The 23,151-nt window shown below is 46.5% G+C and overlaps 1 pseudogene; it reads left to right on the forward strand.

Moving 5' to 3' along the window:
* Positions 1-328: 328 nt before the first annotated feature.
* Positions 329-1,154, forward strand: LOC133764772 (large ribosomal subunit protein uL30-like; annotated as a pseudogene).
* The last annotated feature ends 21,997 nt before the right edge of the window (positions 1,155-23,151 follow it).

Consider the following 23,151-nt stretch of genomic DNA (forward strand, 5'->3'; position numbering starts at 1 on the left):
ATTTTGGAATTTTTTGGTGTAGCGGAGGCAGCCCCAGGGGACTAGGCAAGGTCTTTGGAGCAGGCGGTAGACAGCGTGCTGGAGACACAGTGTGGGCCCTGTTTGCCTGCTTGGTCTGTGGGATAATTTCCCAGCTGGTGGGAAAGGTCGGCCAGGGGATGTTGTCTGTGAAAACAGAAAGAAGCCTAAGTGCTGACTCTTTCATGATTCTCCTCTCTCCCTTCCACCCCGGCACTGGGAGGTGGATTGCATGTCTTACCAGGAGCGTCCCTGCTTGTAACTGACTGCTCTCTTTCTCCTCCTCTTAAAGGGAAGGGATGGGCTCTTTTCCGGCTGGAACCATGGAGGGTGCCGAAGAGAAGAAGAAGGTTCCTGCTGTGCCAGAAACCCTGAAGAAAAAGCGGAGGAACTTCGCAGAGCTGAAGATCAAGCGCCTGAGGAAGAAGTTTGCCCAAAAGATGCTTCGAAAGGCAAGGAGGAAGCTTATCTATGGGAAAGCGAAGCACTACCACAAGGAATACAGGCAGATGTACAGAACTGAAATTCGGATGGCGAGGATGGCAAGAAAAGCTGGCAACTTCTACGTCCCTGCAGAACCCAAGTTGGCATTTGTCATCAGGATCAGAGGTATCAATGGTATGAGCCCCAAAGTCCGAAAAGTGCTGCAGCTTCTTTGCCTTCGCCAGATCTTCAATGGCACCTTTGTTAAGTTAACAAGGCCTCGATTAACATGCTGAGGATTGTGGAGCCATATATTGCATGGGGGTACACAAATTTGAAGTCAGTAAATGAACTAATTTATAAACGTGGCTATAGCAAAATCAATAAGAAGCGAATTGCTTTGACAGATAACACTCTGATTGCCCGCTCTCTTGGTAAATACAATATCATCTGCATGGAGGATCTGATTCACGAGATCTATACTGTTGGGAAACACTTCAAGGAAGCAAATAACTTCTTGTGGCCCTTCAAGTTATCTTCTCCCCGAGGTGGGATGAAGAAAAAGACCACCCATTTTGTAGAGGGTGGGGATGCTGGCAACAGGGAAGACCAAATCAACAGACTTATTAGAAGGATGAACTAAGGTGTCTCCTATGGTATTTTTGTAATCTGGTCAGATAATAAGCGGCAACTACAGTCAAATTGAAATAAACTGTTGTATTGGTTAAAAAAAAAAAAGGGGGAAGGGATGGGTTCTTGATAGCTTCTGAAAGGCCCTTAATTTCTCGGCTGGCAGAGGCTGGCTTCCTTGAGGCTCGTGTGGCTGGTACATGTGTGTCAAGTCTTCACCCAGGGCATCCTGGGAAGCTCAGGTCAGCAAGGCAGCCCCTGCTGCCCCTCAGCAGTCCCTGGAATAGAACCAAGGGTGCAGGAGTCAGCACACACCTGTGTGGGGCGGGGTGTGTGGTGTGTGAGCAAGCTGGGCGACCTCCCCTTCCTCACGAGGCCAGGCCATTAGGGTGAGGTCACAGACGTGACGGCTCAGTCAGTGCTGGGTGCTGTACAGATGCTCAGATTCCTGGAGAGGATTCACTTCTGGAAGACGCTCCCAATCCTTGGGGTGCATTTCAACAAGAGCCTGCCACAAGGAAAACCGCCTTACGTTCTGTTGCTGGTGGTAGGATCCGGGGCAGACCTTGCTTTACCCAAACATGAGTGTCTCTAACCCAGTCTGTCATCAGAGCAGACAACCATCTGTGATGGCTGGAAATGGAATGTGGGTACCCCAGCCCCTGTGAAGGAGGCCTTCCCCACCCTTTGTAAGAAGGAAGTACACTCTGCAAGCCAAGGGGGCATCTGCTAGACCAGGTGAAAAATCCCAGCTCACTGACTTGCCTGTGAGACAGGGCAGCATCAGTTTCCATGGGTACCAGAACACGGTTAGAGAGGAGGACTTGGTTCTAGTATGCTACGGCACACCAGGGAGCCATAGTCTACAACAAAGTGTCATTCTTTCTAGAATAACTGGAAGACCCTGAAGGGTCCCAACACATAGAAGTGCTAAACGTTGGGGAAGATAGAAATGCTAACTACCCTGATTTCATCACTATGCATTGTATACATGTATCAAATTATCCAACTGTACCCCATAAATACATACACATACCAAATGCCAGATAATAAAATAAATTATAGGATAGAGCAGTAGTCATGTCACAGTGATGTTGGAAGGATCGACAAGATGAAATGTGAAGACTGGCACACACTCAGCACTCCAGAAGTGGTGGCTACAGTTGATAGAATTCAGGTGGTGGTGTTGCCATGCTTGCTTGGCATGGATTCACAAAAGTCGGGGAGAATGGTCCCCAGGTGAGCCCTGTGTTCTCCTAACAGCAGTGGCTCCCACAAGCAGTCCAGGCAGCTGTTACAAAACGGCATTTGCATGGGGCTCGTTTAACATAGTATTAATTTTCAGATACAGCTGGGTCATCCCCACTGTGGACTGGCACACGGCCCTGCACACGCAGCCTGCTCTGTGACCTCCAGATTGACCTCGGGAGGGTGGTTGTTAATTTTACACACTAACACACACTTTACATGGACTCATTAGTTTTTCTGCTGATCTCCAGCTTTGAAATTATTGCCCTGACTGCAGAGCCCCCACAGACACGGGCTCTCATTACTTTTAGGGAGAACGCCCACACACACCCATAAATCTAGGGTAGCTGCCAGCCAGTTGGGCTTTCTCAGCGGCTCAGTGGGTCCCTCTGATTGGAGAAGGGGTGCCTCAGACACCACCACATTGCTCTTCAGCTGGGACAAAGGCGAGCAGGTTGACTCATGACACATGCAGGATGAATGCTGGGTGCATAGGTGACAGGAAGTCAGGTGCTATGGTGGATCACAAGCCAGAGAACAGTCAGCAGGGGAACTCAGCTCACACGACTCACATGGGCCCCTGTCCCTTGTACTCCATCTAGTGAGTCCCCTGAAGACAAGGCATTGGACAACAGGGGGACTCGCACATCTTATAAAATTCCAGGGGCTGCGGCTGGGGAGCCTGACCAATGTTCCTCTGTTTTAGGCTGCTGTCTGGAGGGGGACAGTGACCAGTTCCTTCCCACGGAGCATGGGTGATGGGGGCCAGGACACAGGACACTTTGTCAGAACCTGGCTGTCCATCAGGAGTCAAGGGAAGTGAAGGGGATTCTCCAACTGTATGACTGCCGGCATCCAGGAAAAGCTCTCTTGGCTAAGCAGCCTGACTCACAATGCGGAGGGAGAACTGTGCGAACTTGGTGTGTGTCTCTCCCCACATCCTGGAATAGCCGACCTCTGCTGTGGGGCTTTTCAGTGGGCAGCCAGACCCCAAGCTGCTGATGCCAAGGCACTTGGCGGCTGCAGGTCCCCATGCTGGGTGTCATTTAGCATGCATTCTCATGGAACTGTCCGCTCCGTGAGACCAGGGCTCCCCCATCACCATGAGGCCCCACACAGAGCCAAGCCCTGGATGAGCGCTTGGTGAATGTTTGTGACTGCTGTACGCCAACATGCCCTCAACGAAGAGCTTGGAGCTGAATCCCGCTTTGGCGGCTGTGTGTGTTTAAAGATGGCAGAACCATTTCCTAGGCACGATCCAACCAAGAGAGCAAGTTACAAAGTGCAATGTGCTTTAAGGTCCCAGTTTTGCAACAGAGAGGGAGCAAGAAAGACAAAGAGAGAAGGAGAGACAGCAAGCGATCGGGAGACAGAGACGTAGGGAGGCTGAAAGAAAGACTAAACCCTGACATCTTAAGATTGGCTATTAGGTGGTGGTGGTGGTAAGGTATTTTTCTTATGTCTGTAATCTCCAAGAATTTTATAATGCACATCTATTGGAAGCATTTTTCGATTTAAATGATGAATAGAGCTCAAGTCATTTGGAACCGGTGCCTTAGTACAGCAACTTGGCGAAGAAAATGTCACCCTATTTACAGAGTCTCTTTCATCATCCACAGCCGCCCTGTTTCTGTGCCTTGCTTTTCCTCCCAGGGCCCGAGTTTTTCTGTTACTTGGAAGAGCCAAGGCAGAGAGAAGAAGGAACAACTCCCCGAGCTCCGAGCCATATAGAGGCTGATTTTCTCCAAGCAAACAGATCTCTTTGGGGAGGTGCAGAGAGATTGTGCTGAATGAAGGGGTGCGTTAAGGTGAGCGTTAAATAGATGTGTTGCTTTTCCCAGAGCTGGCTGGAAAGATCATGTGACTTCCTCCACCGCCAGGTAGAAAGTCCATCCTCACAGCGATGCAGGCTTCACTCCCTGGGCTCCTGAGTGCTGACCTCATTGCTTCTTCTCTCCGAGGAATGGCGGTCAGAAACCCTGCTTCCCAGGGAGGGGCGACAGAGTTGCAACTGACCTGGAAACTATGGAAGGGGTGGACTGGGAGGGTGGGGATAGGACAGGATATCAAGGAGCATCCCGGAGAGGGAGCGAGCAAGGGGTTAATACTGTAGCCGATGCTTCTATGACTGTTTGCAAATTTCCTTCCTCCCCCTCCCACACCTCACAGGACCCTGCAGCTATAAATACATAATCCCAGGAAACACATCCGAAATCATACCGGAAAAAGTGCATAAGGATTCTCTTCATCCGACATGAGTTAGAACATGTGTTTCTCCCTTCGCCTTATTTTCCAGGCATTTCTGAATTAAACTTGTTGCTTAATGCGGTAACTATGTAATCCCAGATGCTTTTGCATACTGTTCTGCTCCTAGTACATAAAGTCTTGCTTACTTGGCCCTCCTCCGTGTGGTTTTGTGTTGTAATCTGCCTCGCCAACCATTGTAATCTACCTTAAATGGCCTTGTGAGCTACAGTGTGGTATAAATCCATTCATTCATTTCATCTCGTGTAAGTAAAGGTTAACAGCAAGCGGAACACCTGCCTTTCTGAAATGCATCTGCAGTGTGAACGGTCTACACTGGTGACCAGGTGAGGCGCTGTACCTCACAGGTTCCCTGGAGAGCCAGGTTCCCAAGTCACGTAGCTCGACTATCAAATAGGGTCCTGTCACTGCACGCTCCGATGTGACCTGTGAGTACGCTTGTATTCTAGCTGGGGTGAAGGCGACAGAGAGGAAATCCAAGAAAAATTGCTCATATTTTTGTTTTCTTTTAATATTTCTTTATTTTTACCATTATTTATTTGAAATACAGAGATAGAGAGATGGAGAGATCACCCATCCTCTGTTCACTCCCTATGTGCCTGCAACAGCCAGGACTGGGCTCAGCCAAAGCCAAGGAAGAGGGCATTCAGGGGGCACAGGGACTCAATCTCCTGAGTGATCACCTGTGGCCTCACAGGGTGTGCACCAGTGAGAATCCTGGAATGGAATGTGAAGCCGGGGCTTGAACAAGCAACTCCACATGAGATATTGGTGTCTTAACCACTGGGCCAAATGCTCAGCTGCAGGTTCAATCTAGCCACTGTGTACTCCACGGTTTCTGATGAGTGGATCCAACAGAGGCCTTTCCTGCAGAGTATCACACAGAGCAGGATCACTAAAGCGTCACACACAGAACAGGGTCACCACAGCACACACAGAGCAGGGTCACCACTACAGCACACACAGAGCAGGGTCGTCACTACAGCACACACACAGTAGGGTCCCTACAGCACACACAGACAAGGTCACTACAGCACACACAGAGCAGGGTCACTGCAGCCCCACAGAGAGCAGGGTCACTACAGCACACACAGAGCAGGGTCACTACAGCCCCACAGAGAGCAGGGTCACTACAGCACACACAGAGCAGGGTCACTACAGCACACACACAGAGCAGGGTCACTACAGCACACACAGACAGGGTCACTAGAGCACACACAGAGCAGGGTCACTACAGCACACACAGACAGGGTCACTACAGCACACACAGACAGGGTCACTACAGCACACACAGAGCAGGGTCGTCACTACAGCACACACAGAGCAGGGTCACTACAGCACACACAGAGCAGGGTCGTCACTACAGCACACACAGAGCAGGGTCACTACAGCCCCACAGAGAGCAGGGTCACTACAGCACACACAGACAGGGTCACTACAGCACACACAGAGCAGGGTCACTACAGCCTCACACAGACAGGGTCACTAGAGCACACACAGAGCAGGATCACTACAGCACACACAGACAGGGTCACTACAGCACACACAGACAGGGTCACTACAGCACACACAGAGCAGGGTCACTACAGCCCCACAGAGAGCAGGGTCACTACAGCACACACAGAGCAGGGTCACTGCAGCCCCACAGAGAGCAGGGTCACTACAGCACACACAGAGCAGGGTCACTACAGCCCCACAGAGAGCAGGGTCACTACAGCACACACAGAGCAGGGTCATCACTACAGCACACACAGAGCAGGGTCACTACAGCACACACACAGTAGGGTCCCTACAGCACACACAGTAGGGTCCCTACAGCACACACAGAGCAGGGTCACTACAGCCCCACAGAGAGCAGGGTCACTACAGCACACACAGAGCAGGGTCACTACAGCACACACAGAGCAGGGTCATCACTACAGCACACACAGACAGGGTCACTACAGCACACACAGACAGGGTCACTACAGCACACACAGAGCAGGGTCGTCACTACAGCCCCACAGAGAGCAGGGTCACTACAGCACACACAGAGCAGGGTCACTACAGCACACACAGAGCAGGGTCACTACAGCACACACAGAGCAGGGTCACTACAGCCTCACACAGACAGGGTCACTACAGCACACACAGAGCAGGGTCACTACAGCACACACAGACAGGGTCACTACAGCACACACAGAGCAGGGTCGTCACTACAGCACACACAGAGCAGGGTCACTACAGCCCCACAGAGAGCAGGGTCACTACAGCACACACAGACAGGGTCACTACAGCACACACAGAGCAGGGTCACTACAGCCTCACACAGACAGGGTCACTAGAGCACACACAGAGCAGGATCACTACAGCACACACAGACAGGGTCACTACAGCCCCACAGAGAGCAGGGTCACTACAGCACACACAGAGCAGGGTCGTCACTACAGCACACACAGAGCAGGGTCATCACTACAGCACACACAGAGCAGGGTCACTACAGCCCCACAGAGAGCAGGGTCACTACAGCACACACAGAGCAGGGTCATCACTACAGCACACACAGAGCAGGGTCACTACAGCACACACACAGTAGGGTCCCTACAGCACACACAGTAGGGTCCCTACAGCACACACAGAGCAGGGTCACTACAGCCCCACAGAGAGCAGGGTCACTACAGCACACACAGAGCAGGGTCACTACAGCACACACAGAGCAGGGTCACTACAGCACACACAGAGCAGGGTCACTACAGCACACACACAGACAGGGTCACTACAGCACACACAGAGCAGGGTCACTACAGCACACACACACAGAGCAGGGTCACTACAGCACACACAGAGCAGGGTCACTACAGTAGAGCTTTTTTACTGCCTCCCAAATATGTTGTCCTCTGCCTACTCATCTCCAGCATATATTTTCTCTACTCTTTTTTTTTTCATTATTTTTGTTGATTTGGAAGAGTTACACATAGAGGCAGAGAGAGAGAAAGAGAGACAGGTCTTCCATCTGCTGGTTCACTCCCCAATTGGCTGCAAAGACGAGAGCTGCACCTATCTGAAGCCAGGAGCCAGGAGCTTCTTCCCACGTGAGTGGCAAGAGCCAAACACTTGCGCCACCTTCTGCTGTTTTTCCCAGACCATTAGCTTGGAGCTGGATTAGACATGGAGCTGCCAGGACACAAACTGGCGCCAGTGTTGGGTGCTAGAGTCGCAGGTGGATGCTTAACCGGCTGCACCATGACGCTAGCCCCAAGCCTCCCTGTTTCTTAAGGTACCAGGTCCCCTGCCCACCCTAGATGCTTTGCAGTCCCTTGCCTAGAAGTCCACCCCACCTGATTTCATTCTTTTTTACCCCTTTCCTCCACTGGTTCTTCCTCCTAGGTGTCTCCTTCTCAGGAGGGCATCACCAACCACGACCACGTATCAAACATTACAACTTCCTCCTCTTCCTCTGGTTTTCCCCATCCAGTTCTCGGGCTTATTTTCCACGCATTGCTCCATGCTGCCAGGAGTACTACATGCCTTGTTTATTTTCTGCCTGGCCCGTGAGGCAGCAGTTGAGAACTGTTCTGTACATTTCCGGCACAAAGGACAGTGCCTGACATGGAGTGGACACGCTAATGGATATTTGCTGATGGAGGTCTGAGGCAGGGCTGAGCGCTTATTTTCTTGTTGAAGATGCATGATCCCCAGATGGCTTCGTGTGCATTCTGGTTGTTTCATTAGAGGACATTCTTGCCACAGGCAGAGACCTGGCTTGCGCGCGTTGCTGAAGGCAAGTGATGGCCCTTGACCATCAGAGGCCTCTTTTCTTTGACCTGTCCTCCCAATCCCACCCTTGACGGGCTGCTCCTTCCCAGGCACTGTGTTTCCTTTGTCACTCCTGTGACGCGGCCCTCTGCCTTGTCTTGGGAACATCTCCTCTCTGCTAGAGAAAGTCTTCCTTCTCTCTGCTTCTGCTGATTTAATCTCTGCGTTTTCATCCAACGTGGAAGGAAAAGAAAAAGCCTGGTGTTTCCTCAGGTGGATGAATCCTGAAGCACTGGGACCTGGGACGGGAAAGGACCTCGTAGGTCAGCTGCCTGGAGCAGCCCGGACTCACATCACTGCTCTGATATAGGCTGCTGGTGCTATCGGCGGCAGCTTAGCCGGCTGTGCCACAACACCGGCCAGCCCCTGAGTACTTGGTTTCTGAAAGTCTTCATTTCCTTATCTGTAAAACGTACATAAAATATCTGCTGGCTAATAGGATTCTTGCAAAAATGGGATGAAGTTATGTCTGGAAAGGACGTAGCATAACGCCCTGGGTCTTACTGTGTGCTTGAGATGTGGCACTGAGGATGATAACATTAGCTAACATTTAATTTGTATTGACTATTTAGTGTGTCAGACATTAAGAAGGGCCGAACATAAATTAGCTCATTAACAGAAAATGGTGGATGAGATTATTGCTTTCATTATCCTCACTGTTCTCAGATTTGAATAACAGAGGAGGGTGACAAAGCGATTTTCCTCTTGGAGGAGCCATTACTTGGTTGTTAAAGTCAGTGGGGTGCATCTAAGTCCATGTGGAGGACTGGGGTTAATTCTACTAAAGAGGAGTGCATCAAGGAGGGATGGATGGAAGGAGCAGGCAGCCAGGGCAGCCAGCAGCTCCCTGGGCAGAGCTTCTGTGGTTTGTAAGCACATGTCTCTCCGGAGGTGGGGGTGAGAGGCAGGCAGGGACCGGTGAGCATTTTGAACCTGCAGAGGAGTCATAGCAGGTCCAACAGACCCAGCCTTGTGAGAAGACTGACTTGAGCCAAACAATGATGTTGATAGTGTTGTCAACGCGCTCCAGAAACATTGAGCCCGCAGACCATTTTGCAAATTGCCAATAACATACAATTTTTATTTTCAAAATCACTAAAGAAAATGGAGCAGTAGAAAATTTCGGGACTAAAACTGCAATCCGATTCCTGTAAGAGAAGACGGGTTGTATATGGATGGTGCTTGTGGATGCCGAGTAGCCAGCTGGTAGCAGCGCTCTAGCAGAAGGGGGCAGGGGGCCATGTAAAGACAAGAGTGGGCTTCCAGTTACCAAATCAGACCCTCAAACCTACAGTGCTCTGCCTAAATTGGTATATCCCCAATTCCTAACATATCAATTTCTTTTATAAAAAATTGCATTTATATAAGGGGAATGGTTTTCATATATACAGATTTAAGAGTGTAATGATACTTACCACCCTATCCTCACTCCCATCCCCCCTCCTCCTTCCTTTCTGATTTTTCTTTCAATTTTTACAATGACATATTTCAATTTATTTTATAAGCATAAGCTTAACCCTTCATTAAACAAAAAATTCAAGAAGTAGTAAGTAGAAACACTACTGTTCCTCAAGAGTATAGACAAGGGCTATAAACAATAATCAAATTTTAAAGGTCAATTTTGCTCATATACATTACTTTTTTTGTACTCTGTGTATTGGTACAAGTCAGGGAAAACACATGATCTTTTTCTTTTGGGGACTGGCTTATTTGACTAAGCATGATGGTCTCCAATTGCATGAATTTTGTTGAATAAAACAGGATTTCATTCTTTTTTACTGTTGAATAGTATGCCATCATGTATGTATGTGTGTGTGTGTGTGTGTGTATATATATATATATATATATATATATATATATATATCACAATTTCTTTATCCAGTCATCAGCTGTTGGACATCTGGGTTGATTCCATATCTTAGCTATTGACAGTTGAGCTGCCATAAACATGGGAGTACAGACAACTCTTTCATATTCTGATTTCATTTCCTTTCTATAAATTCTCAAGGGTAGAATGGCTGGATCATAAGGTAGATCTATTTTCAGATTTCTGAGGAATCTCCATACTGTCCTCCATAATGGTTGCACTAGTTTACATTTCCACCAACACTGTATTAGGTACCCTTTTCCCCACATCCTCAACAACATTTGTTACTTTTTGATTTTTGGATGATAGACATTCTAAGTGAAGTGAGGTACAACCTGTTGTGATTTAATTTGCATTTCCCTGATGGCTAGTGATCCGGAACATCTTTTCACATGTCTGTTGGGCATTTGTATTTCATCCTTTGAAAAATGCCTGCTCATATCCTTAGCCCAGTTTTTAACTAGATTGTTTTGTTGTTGTTGAATTTCTTGAATTTCTTATATATCCTGGATACGAATCCTTTATCAAAAATAGTCTGCAAATATTTTCTCACATTGTGTCTGCTGCCTCTTTGTTGAGTGTCTCCTTTGCTGTGCAATAACCTCTCAGCTTGATGTAATCCCATTTGTCTATTTTTGCCTTTATTGCCTGTGTTTCTGGGGTCTTATCCAAGAAGTCTTTGCCTATGCCAATGTTATGTAGTGTTTCCCTTATGTTTTCCTCTAGTAATTTTATGGTTTCGGGTCTTATATTTGGATCCCTGATCCATTGTGAGTTGATTTTTGTATAAGATATAAGGTAGGGGCCTTGTTCTATATTTCTGCATGCAGAAACCTAATTTCTCCAACATCATTTGTTGAAGAGACTGTCCTTTTTCCAGGGAGTGATTTTAGCTCATTTGTCAAAGATTAGTTGGTTGTAGATGTGTGGATTAATTGCTGGGGTCTTTAATCTGTTCCATTGATCCACACATCTATTCTTGTGCCTGTACTAAGCTGTTTTAATTATAATTGTCCTGTAATATGTCTTGAAATCTGGTATTGTGATACCTGCAGCTTTATTTTTATTATTTAGGATTGCTTAGTTATTTGGGGTCTCTTGTGATTCCATATGAATTTTAGGTTATTTTTTCCAGATCTGAGAAAAACTTCCTTGGTATTTGACTGAGATAGCATTGAATTTGTAAATTGGTTTAGGTAGTATGGACATTTTTATATTAATTCTTCCAATTTATGAACATGAAAGTTTTTTTCATTTTTTGTGTGTTTTCTTCTATTTCTTTCCTTAATGTTTCATCATTTTCATTATACAGATCTTTCACATCCTTGGTTAAATTTATCCCAAGGCCTTTAAATTTTTTGTAGCTATTGTGAATGGAATTGATCTTACAAGTTCTTTCTGAGCTTTGTTTTAATACAATTTCTAAACTGTTTTATAGTAGGTGCTTTTTTTTTTTATTTTTGACAGGCAGAGTGGACAGTGAGAGAGAGACAGAGAGAAAGGTCTTCCTTTTTGCCACTGGTTCACCCTACAATGGCCGCCATGGCCAGCACACTGTGGCCGGCGCACCGTGCTGATCTGAAGGCAGGAGCCAGGTGCTTCTCCTGGTCTCCCATGGGGTGCAGGGCCCAAGCATTTGGGCCATCCTCCACTGCACTCCCGGGCCACAGCAGAGAGCTGGCCTGGAAGAGGGGCAACTGGGACAGAATCCAATGCCCCGACCGGGGCTAGAACCCGGTGTGCCTGCGCCGCAGGCGGAGGATTAGCCTATTGAGCCGTGGCACCGGCCTATAGTAGGTGATTTCTAAGAGCACTTTTGTAGGGGCTCCTGTAATACTCAGGAGACAACAGGAGAAACAGGATGGAGTTTCCTAGGAAGTGGCTCTCCCACTCTCCCCAGGCTCCTGAAGCCACCAGAATACCAGGATCTCCCACTTGTTCACTTCCCAGAGCTGTACCCAGGGCTTCCAATTTCAGAATTTCCCACCTGCAGTTTCCTCTTTCTCCAGCGGTTTCTCCCTCCCCCTGCTCTCGGTGGTCAGCTCTTCTCTAAGTTCCAGGTTGAATACCGTCCCTTAAGAGACGCGCTTCCCACCCACACTGTCCACGCTAGTCAGGCTTGTGGGGAGCTGTCTGCTTCTCGGCACCCCTTGCTTCATTTATTTGATCCGTTTTCTGATTAATTGTTTCTCTACCAGATTCTAAATGCCATGGGGGCAGAAACCACCACTGTCTCATTTCTCAGCACCTACACAGTGCCCAAGGTCTAGGAGAAGCTTAATAAACTCTGGTTAAATGAGAGGAGTGGAAGTTCAAGTTCTCTTAGTGTATAACACACATATGGAAAATATGAATATCTAGAATATCCGTTCTTTCACAGCTCTGTTTAAATTCACGTAGGAGATTAAAGCAACTTATTCAACTGAAGACAGGTGACATTTGATCTTGGCTTATTCCAGGTTTAGTATAAGAATGTTGAATATAGTAACTGAAGTAAATAGTTTGATTTGAAGCTCATTTCTATTTGGGTAGTCAGGAAGTCTTCTTACCACTGAAAACAGAAATAAAAATGCCGTTCACCTTGGATGCCCCTTCCTCTCTTGGATATCAATGACATTTGGATATCTTATATGCCATGGAGGCAAAAATCATGGTGTCTTTTTTACAAAACTGTAAAAGATAAAGATGAAGTGTCAGACTCTCATTAACAGTTGGATGGAGAACCCACTGTCCGCCAGGCACTGCAATAATGCTACAATAATACTTGGCATTAAGAGTATTTTTCTCATTTTATTAATGATGAAAGTGGGGCTCAGAGAAATTAAATAGCTTTCCCAGGTCTTCAGACTAAGCAAGAGGCAAGAGCCAGGATCCAAAGCCAGTTTTGCTCCATGGCAAAGTTCAAGTAATTAACCTCTTACTGCAAACAATGCAACCATCAACAGCATCGTCTGAGGCTGCAGTATGAAGAGCCAGGAACTGGCGTTCTAGAAAAGAGAGCTACTCAGGTTGTTCTTTCTTTGGGCCAGCCCATCAAACACGTACAAAAAACTCTTAACTTGCACCAGAGAAGGACGAGTGTGATATTTCTAATTAAATAAATGAAGGTCAAGAAGAAGGACTTGAGAGCAATAGGCAGGGCCGAGAAAGCCTCTCAGCTGAATTGAATTAGCTGGGTTTTCATGGAGGGAGGAAGGAGGAGGAAGTATTTGCATCAGTGCCTCCTTCTAAGTGGTCACACCTGGCCCCTCCAACAACATCCAATATTGGCTGTACAGCCTTTGGGGGTTGGCCCGAGATAAAGCTGGGGAGTGGGGGGAGCTCAAGGCATCGAGGGCCCTAGGAGCCAATGTCGGCCTGTAAGAGTTAAGATCCCTGAGGTCCCTGAGGAAGCACAGTGATGACCTTCAAGGAAGGAGTGGGTCTTGGTGTCCCCTCTGCTCCAGTGTCACGAAGGGACATGGGGCTGATGTCAGCAGTTCCTGGCACTTCCCCTGGAACTGAGGATGGCTTCTAAGACAGCTGCACCAAATCTGAAGTCATTGCCATTTATGTAAGATGACCACAAAAGCCAAAGTCTAAACCAAGAGAGCCAAGGAGACTTTGAAAGGTGATGGATATGTCTCTTCCCTTGATCTCAGTGATGGTCTCATGTCCAAAGGCATCAGGTTGCACACATTAAATAGGGACACGTTTTTACATGTCAATCATACCTCTAAAGCAGTTTAGAATAAACAAACAAGCAAACAAATAAGAGAGGACAATGAGCATCTTCCTGTAGAGAAGATGCCCACGCTGCTCAGATGGGGGAGGGGGGCGCGTTAATGATGACTTGGAGAAGTTGTCTGTGCAATCTGGGTGGTATATTCCTATTTTCCTATCTATGTGTCTGGCTTGGAAAGAGAGAATGGTCTGCTGAGCTGTAACACAGAGAGCTTTGGTTCCTGCCTTCTTCATGCTTTGTGCGTTCTTCCTAGAGGACAAGTGTGCCCTCCTCTCAAAAAAATGATGCTACAAAAAAGATCAGCTCTGGTGAGGAGGGGGAACCCTTTATGGTCCAGGAGGTAGGATTCTGCATACTGGCATTAGCCAGGGAAACATGTGCACGTTCCTCTGCCCTCTGCCCTCCCCAGGGTGGGATCTGTGTGAATGTGTATTCATCCTGTCTACTTCCATCAAGTGCCACTGGCTCTATTTGAGTACACCCTTATTGGACCATGCTGTGATATTTAGTAGGCACTTCAAGTGGGCATCCAAGAAAGCACTTTCTTAGTGCCAACATTTAGTGCAAATACCTCATGAAGATTAGGATATTATTATGTTAATTATCAGTCAGGTCTACAGAGTTTATTAAGCTATCTGATTTTAATATAATATTACCACAATTAGCGATTATGGAATCTTTCAACAGCTCACACTTAAAAAATTACATCTTGATATGTAAGGTAAATTGTTGCAGTTCACCTAACCATTAGATTTGACCCATAAAATATTTATTAAGGATGCACAGTTTTAGTTTAACTCACATTGTTAGCGCAACTACCATCGATTGTCATAGACAGAATTTTCATGAGTTTCTTACTTTCATACTCTGCTTTGGCCATGAGTTTCATTTGCCTGAATTTGTCTTTTAAAACCATATTTTAATAATTCTAGGTCCTTTTCTCAACTTCACGAATACTTTGTATTTCATGTACACTCCTTGTCTATGAGATTCTAAGCTTTCATAAAAGGTGTGTAGAAAAAATATCCCTTAATGTCCTTTATGGAGACAATGAGAGACAGCAGACAGGAGTGACCTCAAACTCTCGCCACTCAACCCACAAATGTACCAGCATCCAAACCCATCCCTTCCTCCTTGCCTCCCAGGATGACAGAAGCTCTCTCCTCCTCCCATCCACGTCCCTCATGCTCTCTGAATCTCAGCCTCCCCACCCTTCTCAGCGAGTCCCATCTCAGCCTCCTCAAACCTTGTCTCAATCTGCCATTTCCTTCAGTCCTTAAAATATCCTCCAAATTTCTCACATTGTAAAACTACTCCCACCTGGATCCAATCTCCGACAATCCACCAATGGCTCTATTTCTCCCCACATTTGGAGATGCACTTCTTTTATTCACTCATTTAAAAAATATTTGAAAAAAATTTTGAGGGCCTGGTGCTGTGGTGTAGTGGGTAAAGCTACCACCTGCATTGCCAGCATCCCATATGGACACTGGTTCGAGACCTGGCTGCTCCACTTTCGATCCAGCTCTCTGCTATGGCCTGGGAAAGCAGTAGAAGATAGCCCAAGTCCTTGTGTTCCTGTACCCATGTGGGAGACCCGGAAGAAGCTCCAGGTTCCTGGCGCAGCTCCAGCTGTTGTGATCATATGGGAAGTGAACCAGCAAATAGAAGACCTCACTCTTTCTCTGTGTGTGTGTGTGTCTCTGCCTCTCTATAACTCTGCCTTTCAAATATATTTAAAAAAAAAACTTAAAAAAATTTTTTTCGAGAGGCAGCTAAAGGAGGGAGATAGAGAGAGAGAGAGTGCTCCTATCCACTGGTTCGCACTTCAAATGCATGCAATAGCCAGGGCTGGACCAGGCTGAAACTGGAATCCAGGAATGCAATCCAGGTCTGCTATTTCAGTGGCTGGGACCCAGACACTTGAGCTGTCTCTGCCACTGCCTCCCAAGGTCTGCGCCAGCAGAAGTTGGAGTCTGGAGCCAGAGCTAGGTATTGAACCCTGTACTCCAATGTTGGAGACGGATGTCTTCGCTGCTGTGTTAACTGCTACGCCAAACACCTGTCCGTGTAACTGAGCTGGAAGAGCCACTGCATTGCTTCCTCATTATAGTCACTCGTGATAGTCTGTTGTCTACTCTCACCACTTCGTGGAACTGGTTTATCAAGCTCACCCATGCTCCCTTTGTGTTAAATGCGTTAGGTGCTCCTCTACCCTTTGTTTGTTTGGCTTCTTGGTGACATCTGTCACTACTCATGGCTTCCTCCTTGACCTCTTACTTTGGTCCCTGCAAAGCAACATTCTTCTACTCACCCTCATGTCTCAGTTGGTTCCTCTTCTGTTGCATGTTTACCGATTCCTTAGGATTCTATCATTGAACCACTCAAATGCACTCTCTGAGCTATCTCTTCACGGCTTTTGTTCACATTTATATGTTTCTAAGTCCCAAATCTGGTGCCACCCACCGACCTGTTCCCAGAGCAGTTGGCACAGTATTTCTCATATAGAAAGCTATTCCAATCATGTCACCGAATACCCTCCTTCATGTCTTCTGATTGCCTTTACAATAAAGCCAACCCCCCAGCAGAGCCAATGGAGCCTGTGCTCTCCAGCGTCCATCTCTCCCCCGACTACTTGGCGGACTTTGTGGTCTGGCCATGCTGGACTTTCTTCAATGTCTTGGGTAGCCCATGCTCTTTCAACTCGGAGCCTTCCTCCACCCAATTCCTTGTAACTGGAACACTTTTCTCCTGGCCCTGCTGCCTGTTACCATCTGACCTCTGGGAGAACTTTCCCTGAGATATCTCAGGGCCTGTTGACGTAGGATCTTATAGAACTTCTGTACATTTCCTGTCCAATAGTCACTCTACTTCACTGATACTCCCATTTGACTGTTTACCACTCCATCCCGTCTCCTAGACTAAGCCCGGATATACGCCAGAAAATGAAAATTATTTGTTAAGTGAATGAATTTACCTAAATAATATCAACATCATCTGAACATTTGTGTATGAGAATTTTCGCATCCCTTCAGGACGGTGATTCTTGGTGCATTCTCCCACTTGCCCATCACCTGCTGCTTCCAAAGCAACTTGCTCATTCATAGCAACCAGGCACTTTTATATCAATGTGGAGAAAACGGCTGCGGCATCCACAGACGGCTGCTTTGTGTTCCTACTGCAAGAAACTGGGTGTTTAATTGAAAAGGTGTCTCACATTGGAGTTAAAATAACTCCCGCTATTCTTGTCTTCAGACTTGCTTGGCATTTGCACATATGCTCTGAAACCTGCTTTGAGTATGTTGACCAACAGCAGATCATGAAAACACTTTCCTTTTGACGTCTCAAAAATTATTATAACCTCAGATGTGGCTTCATTAACTTTTAGATCTAGGTTTTTCCAAAAGGAAAAACCCTTACAAGTTCTAATGGAAAAAAATAGCATTAGATATGCAGACATTAACTGCATAGAAATCTTATAGGGGCATACCAATTTCATGCAATGGAGAAAAATCTTTTCAGAAAGTCACCTCCTTCTGGGTGAGACACTAGTGATCGGGAATGGGTCTTCCCAGAACATGAAAGGGGAACGGGTGGCATCTGAACTGATTTTTAATCCCATTGTTGGTATAGAAATTTTCCTAGTGTTTTTCTTGTCTGTATCAGGACCTGAAATCTTAGGCCAGGATAAGCCGAATGTTTCTCCAGAATCCAACATTTACTATAAACAGCAGGAATATCGAGGACTGTGCTCATACCCTGCAGGGCCAAGAATCGTGTGCACATGCACATATTGGATTTTATTTGGAATTTGTCATTTTGTTGTTGTTGAGCTTAAAATAAACGGCCAGTGGAGCTTTAAATGCAGTTCAAAGGAGCCCAGCAGGGATGCTGCATCACCACCAGGCTGACTGAGGAGCATGATGTTCTGAAGACAAGGAAGGGAGCAGATGACCTTTCTGGAACCCCCCAGTCTCAAGGTTTTATGATTCTGTGCTCGTCCTCTGTCTAGACATGAAATGCGGATGCTTCTGCTTTTATGGCTGCAATATGGGGGAAGTCTAACTGCTCCACCTACAGTCTGACCCCAGAAACTGCTCCGCTTTGGCAGGAAAAACAACAAAGCAAACAAGTCAGAGGAGGGAAAACTCGCTAGAAAGAATGCAACTTCAGAGTAGGGTGAAGAGGATATTTGCAAGTATCTACGCTTAATTTTAGTTGAGCTCTTCAAAGTGACTGTAATTTTACCATCTGTCTTGCACAGTTATTAGCAATTATTCCTTCATCCATTTAACGTCTAATGGACAGAGCTCCCAAGAACAAAGCAGGAGATGGAAAGATTGGCTGTTCCTTTGACAGGTGGGAACAAAGCCTTGAAAAGGTCCAAGGTTACACGGTGACCAAGCCAACACCCAGTGTTCCAGAGACAAGCAGGACACCGGTGTGAAGATTCCCCGGCTCCTGGGGCTGAACCACACACAGTGCTGTCTTCAGTTTTATACCTTACATTCTTGCTCCCCTCACCCATGGACCCATGGCTCCCTCTTCCATGTCTCAGGCAACCTGAGCACACCTTGTCCCCTTTGGCCTTCTTACCTTCCTCACCTTTATCTTTACACATTTTCCCCTTTCTGTAACTCTCCAGATCTGATCAGACACAGATCACTACAGTCTCCTTCTTGTCTCTCAAACACACCAAACACCTGCTCTGAGGCCTCTTCTCTCAGACACGCACACAGCCTCCTCTTTCTGTCATTCAGCTGACTGCTCAGACTGGGCTCCTTCAGCCACCTTATCAAGAACATCACCCCACGGTCTCCCTTGGTTATTTTTTTAAAGATCAATGAAACATCTATGGATCTCCAAACGTGATGTGGATACTGAACAGTGCGCGAGGCACAAAGCCCTCCCCAACCTGCCAGGGTCCGACGCTCACAGTGGGCTGTCACTGAGACTGGGATGTTGCCCTTTAAATGAGGCTTCTTGTTGACGTCCCAGAGTCCTCCCTGTGTTTCCTCTTTCCTTCCCTGAAAACGTCCCCATCCTGCTCTTTAACAAAAGGCTCTTGCCATAAAAGGCAAGTTTCTAAATCATTATTTCTTAAGTTGCCCTAAGTCCAGTTCAACCAGACTGAAACTGACCAGCTGAGCTGCACATGTACAAAAAGAGACTCCGACCTACAGATGACGCCTGGAGCCAAAGCTGTGTCCTCCTCAGGGAACCACAGTTGGAGAGCGAACAGAAGCCGAAGAGCTGTGCAGTGAGGAGTCCAAAGGTCACGGTACCCACTGCCCACACCCTTCTGCAAGTCAACCAGCACGTGGTCCTACTGTGGGCCCTGCTCATCAGAAACTTCCCTGTGCATGTGTCAAATGTCACAGCTTCTCTTTCCTGACCCCACAGAACTTCCCCCAGACCCTGAGCTGGGAAGATTTCAGTCTTGCCCGTCTCCATGCTGGCCAGCCACACATCTGAAGCCTTCCTTTCCCCAGAAGTCTAGCACCGCAGATTGGATCTGTGCACAGACAGCAGCGACTGTACCTCCTCGGCAACATCGCTGACAAGGATGATTTCTTGCTTGACCTCACCGAATAGCTGTAGGGCTGACTTCCTGAGGAGGAGGAAAGCAGGGAGAGAACCAGAGGAAATGCTTTGTCACCAGGTGGTCCTTCAAGCTCTCAGGCCGGTTCTATGGGGGCCTTTCCCCATCAACAAAGTAGCGGATTTCAAATTGTTACTCAAGCAGCTGGAATATTGGCACCCTTAAAGTAGTGGGGACTTCCCATGGCATCTGCTAACTCAAAAAGATAATTAACAGATTTCCTAATCCCTGTTTGACAGTGCTAGGAACAATAGAATTTTGTAAGGATTATCTGTAATAACCTGGTAAGTGACTTCGCAGTCATCAAGGGACAGCTTTTCCCACAACTCAGTTACTGCGAGAAAGGTTTGCAGCTGGAGTTGACTGCGTGAGGTCATGCCCATAGCTGCTTCGGAGGGAGTTGGAACACCTGCCCCGGTGGTGCCGTGCCCTTCCCCTAACCTTCTCGAGAGTGATCACTCCAGCCTAAGAGCTTACCCTGAGACCTTGAGCATCTCACGGCCGCATTTGTGGACGTGTTTCTTCTTCTGCAAACAAAAGCTTGGACTCAGGATGCCTAACGTTCGGAATAGGTCCATCGGTTCGTGATTCCATAAAAGGTTCTCAAAGGCGGGTTAAGATGTTTGTCATTCACTGCTACATGTGAATTAATCACAGGGGCTCTAACCTGGAGAAAGAGATAACACACTAAAAAGTTGAACAGAGCTTGAAGAACCCCCCCCCCCCCATCAAAGGGGAGTACATAAAATAGTAAAAGGGCTTCGGATTGCAGATTTAGAATCCTAACAATGACAACCACATACAGAGTGCCAACCCTCAGACCTTGGGATGGGTACTTTGCAAATCTTATTTCAGTTCCTAGCATCAGAGCAGTGCACCCTAGTGCATCGCCACAGGCTGTGAAACGCAACAGACCGGAGTGTGAGGCCTGCGTTCAATTCCTGCCCTTGTCAGATACTCCCTCTGCGATTTGGGGCCCATGGCCTCAATCCTTCCAGTCTCAAGTTTATTCATTTGGATAGAATTTATCCCAAAGTTTTTTTGGAAGATTAAATGAGATGATGCAAGTGAAGGGCTCTAGTGGAGAACAATCAGATGGGGGCTGTGGATGCTGGGGCCCATCTGCTGCCTCAGGCCCACCAGGTGAGACGTGACAACACAAATCAAGCACAGTTGTATGCTCCGTCTTCCCAAGCATGAGAGGATGGCTGCTGCTCCATGGCTACCTTCTAAATCTCACAGAAAATGACTTGTGCAGCCCTGGCTAACCTGGAACCGTGCAGGGAAGCAGTTGTTAGGTGACACCATGCAAGCCCACCACATTAGCAAGGAGAAAATCCCATGGGAGACAAAAATTACTTTGGAATAAATAATAATGAAAGTTATCGAAGTCTGTGGGATTCAGAGGTAGCAGTTCACATGTTGGGGCTTTAAATGTTTATAAACGAAAAAATGAAATCCATGGTCGGAATTTCCATGAAGAAGCAAGTGGGGAAAGAAGAGCAGCTTACACACAAAGTAAGTAGAAGGGAAAAAAAGGATGGGAGCAGAAAGACAGACAACTGAGAAAAAAAATCAACCAAGCCCAAAACCGGTATCTTTGTTCCTTGGTTGGCTTTCACAAAACACCCAATCGTAGGTAGTTTATAAACCACAGGAAGGTGTTTCTCAGTTCTGGAATCTGGGAAGCACAAGACGAAGGCACCAGTGGGTTTATGTCTGGGAAGAGCCTGGTTTCAGCTTGTGTGCCCTGGTAGGATCTACACTGGCCCTTACATGTGGAAGGGATGGAGAAGCGATTGGCAGCTCTCTGAAGGCTGTTACATAAGGGCCCTAACTCCACTCACCAGAGTGGAGGCCTCCTGATCCAATCACATCCTACAGGCCCTCCCCTTAATACGATCGCATTGGTGTCTAAATCTCAACACAGGAAATTTGAGGACACATTCAGATCATAGCAACTGAAATAAAAAAAAAAAATCACTGAAGTTGATAATCTTGGGCCAGCAGTGTGGCACAGCAGGTTAAGCCGCTGCTTAGATGCAGGCATCCCATATCAGAGTGCTGGGTTGGCTCTTGACTGCTCTGATTCTGGTCCAGCTCCCTGCTAATATGCCTAGGAAAGCAGCAGAACATGGTCTAACTACTCTCACCCACTACCCATGTGGGAAACCCAGATGGAGTTCCAGACTCCTGTCTTTGGTCTGGCCCAGCCCTAGCTATTGCAGTCATTTGGGAGTGAACCAGCAGTTGGGAGATTCTCTCTCTCTTTCTCTCTCTCTCTCTCATAAATACAAGGAATTAGAAAGGAAGTATCACTACATGTTGCACAGGGATTAAAAGGGTTATAAGGGAATGTTACATGCATCCTTAAGGCAACAAATTTCATAACTGAAATTAAATGAAAAAATTTCTTGAAAAACAGTGTATTAAAACTGACAAAGGGAGAAATGAAAATATAAAAAAAATTCCTATTAAGAAACTGAATTTACTATTAAAAATCTTTCCACAAAGAAAAATCTAAGCTTGCTCTGTGGATAAGGCAAGATTTCTTAGGTGGGACATATAGTGCAGTAATTATGAAAGACAAAAGTTGATAAATTGGTGAATCAAAATTTTAAAATTTCCCTTACCAGTAGACATTAAGAAAATGAAAAGCAAGCCAGATTGGAGTAAATATTTGTAATACATAGATCTGACAAAGGCTTTCTGTCAATGTATAAAAAATTCTTATATGTCTATAGCACAAAAGAGGACCGGTGCTGTGGTGCAGTGGGTAAAGCCACCACCTGCAGTGCTGGCATCCCATATGGGTGTCTGTTCGAATCCTGGCTGCTCCACTTCCCACCTAGCTCTCTGGGAAAGCAGTGGAAGATGGCCCAAGTCCTTGGGACCCTGTACCCACGTGGGAGACCCAGCGGAGGCTCCTGGCTCCTGGCCTTGGACTGGCTCAGTTCCAGCCATTTCAGCCATTTTGGGAGTGAACCAGTGGATGGAAGATCTCTCTCTCTCTCTCTCTCTCTCTCTCTCTGCCTCTCTGTAGTTCTGCCTTTCAAATAACACACACACACACACAGAACAATCCAATTTTTAAAATGGGATGTAAAATAGGTATTTCACAAAAGAACATATAAAAACAGTAAAACATATACAAAGTACCATAAAAGGTGTTTAACATCATTATAGTCATGGGAAAATGCAAATTAAGCCACAATAGGACTAAAAAAACCAAATGTGATGAAAAACATATATGATATCTCTTTTGTGATTTACTACTGCAAGTAAAGCTACACAAATAAAGCTTTTCATTTAATAGAAGACACATAATTGTACCCATTCCAAAATCCAGTTTTATTGTATCATAATTTTTAATGGACCTAAATGATAAAGACTGGCCTTATCAAGTGTTGGGAGGATGCGGCACAGTCATTTTGGAAAAGTTTTTCATTTTCTTAGCAGGTTAAACATTCTCATAAAACCACCATATGTTCTAGCTGTTTTCCAACTAAGTGTTTATATAAGAGAAATAAAGCAAGAGACAATACAAATACAATGTTCAAATACAATACAAATACAAAT

The sequence above is a fragment of the Lepus europaeus genome, chromosome 7, assembly GCF_033115175.1.
Source record: "Lepus europaeus isolate LE1 chromosome 7, mLepTim1.pri, whole genome shotgun sequence".
Taxonomy (NCBI): domain Eukaryota; kingdom Metazoa; phylum Chordata; class Mammalia; order Lagomorpha; family Leporidae; genus Lepus; species Lepus europaeus.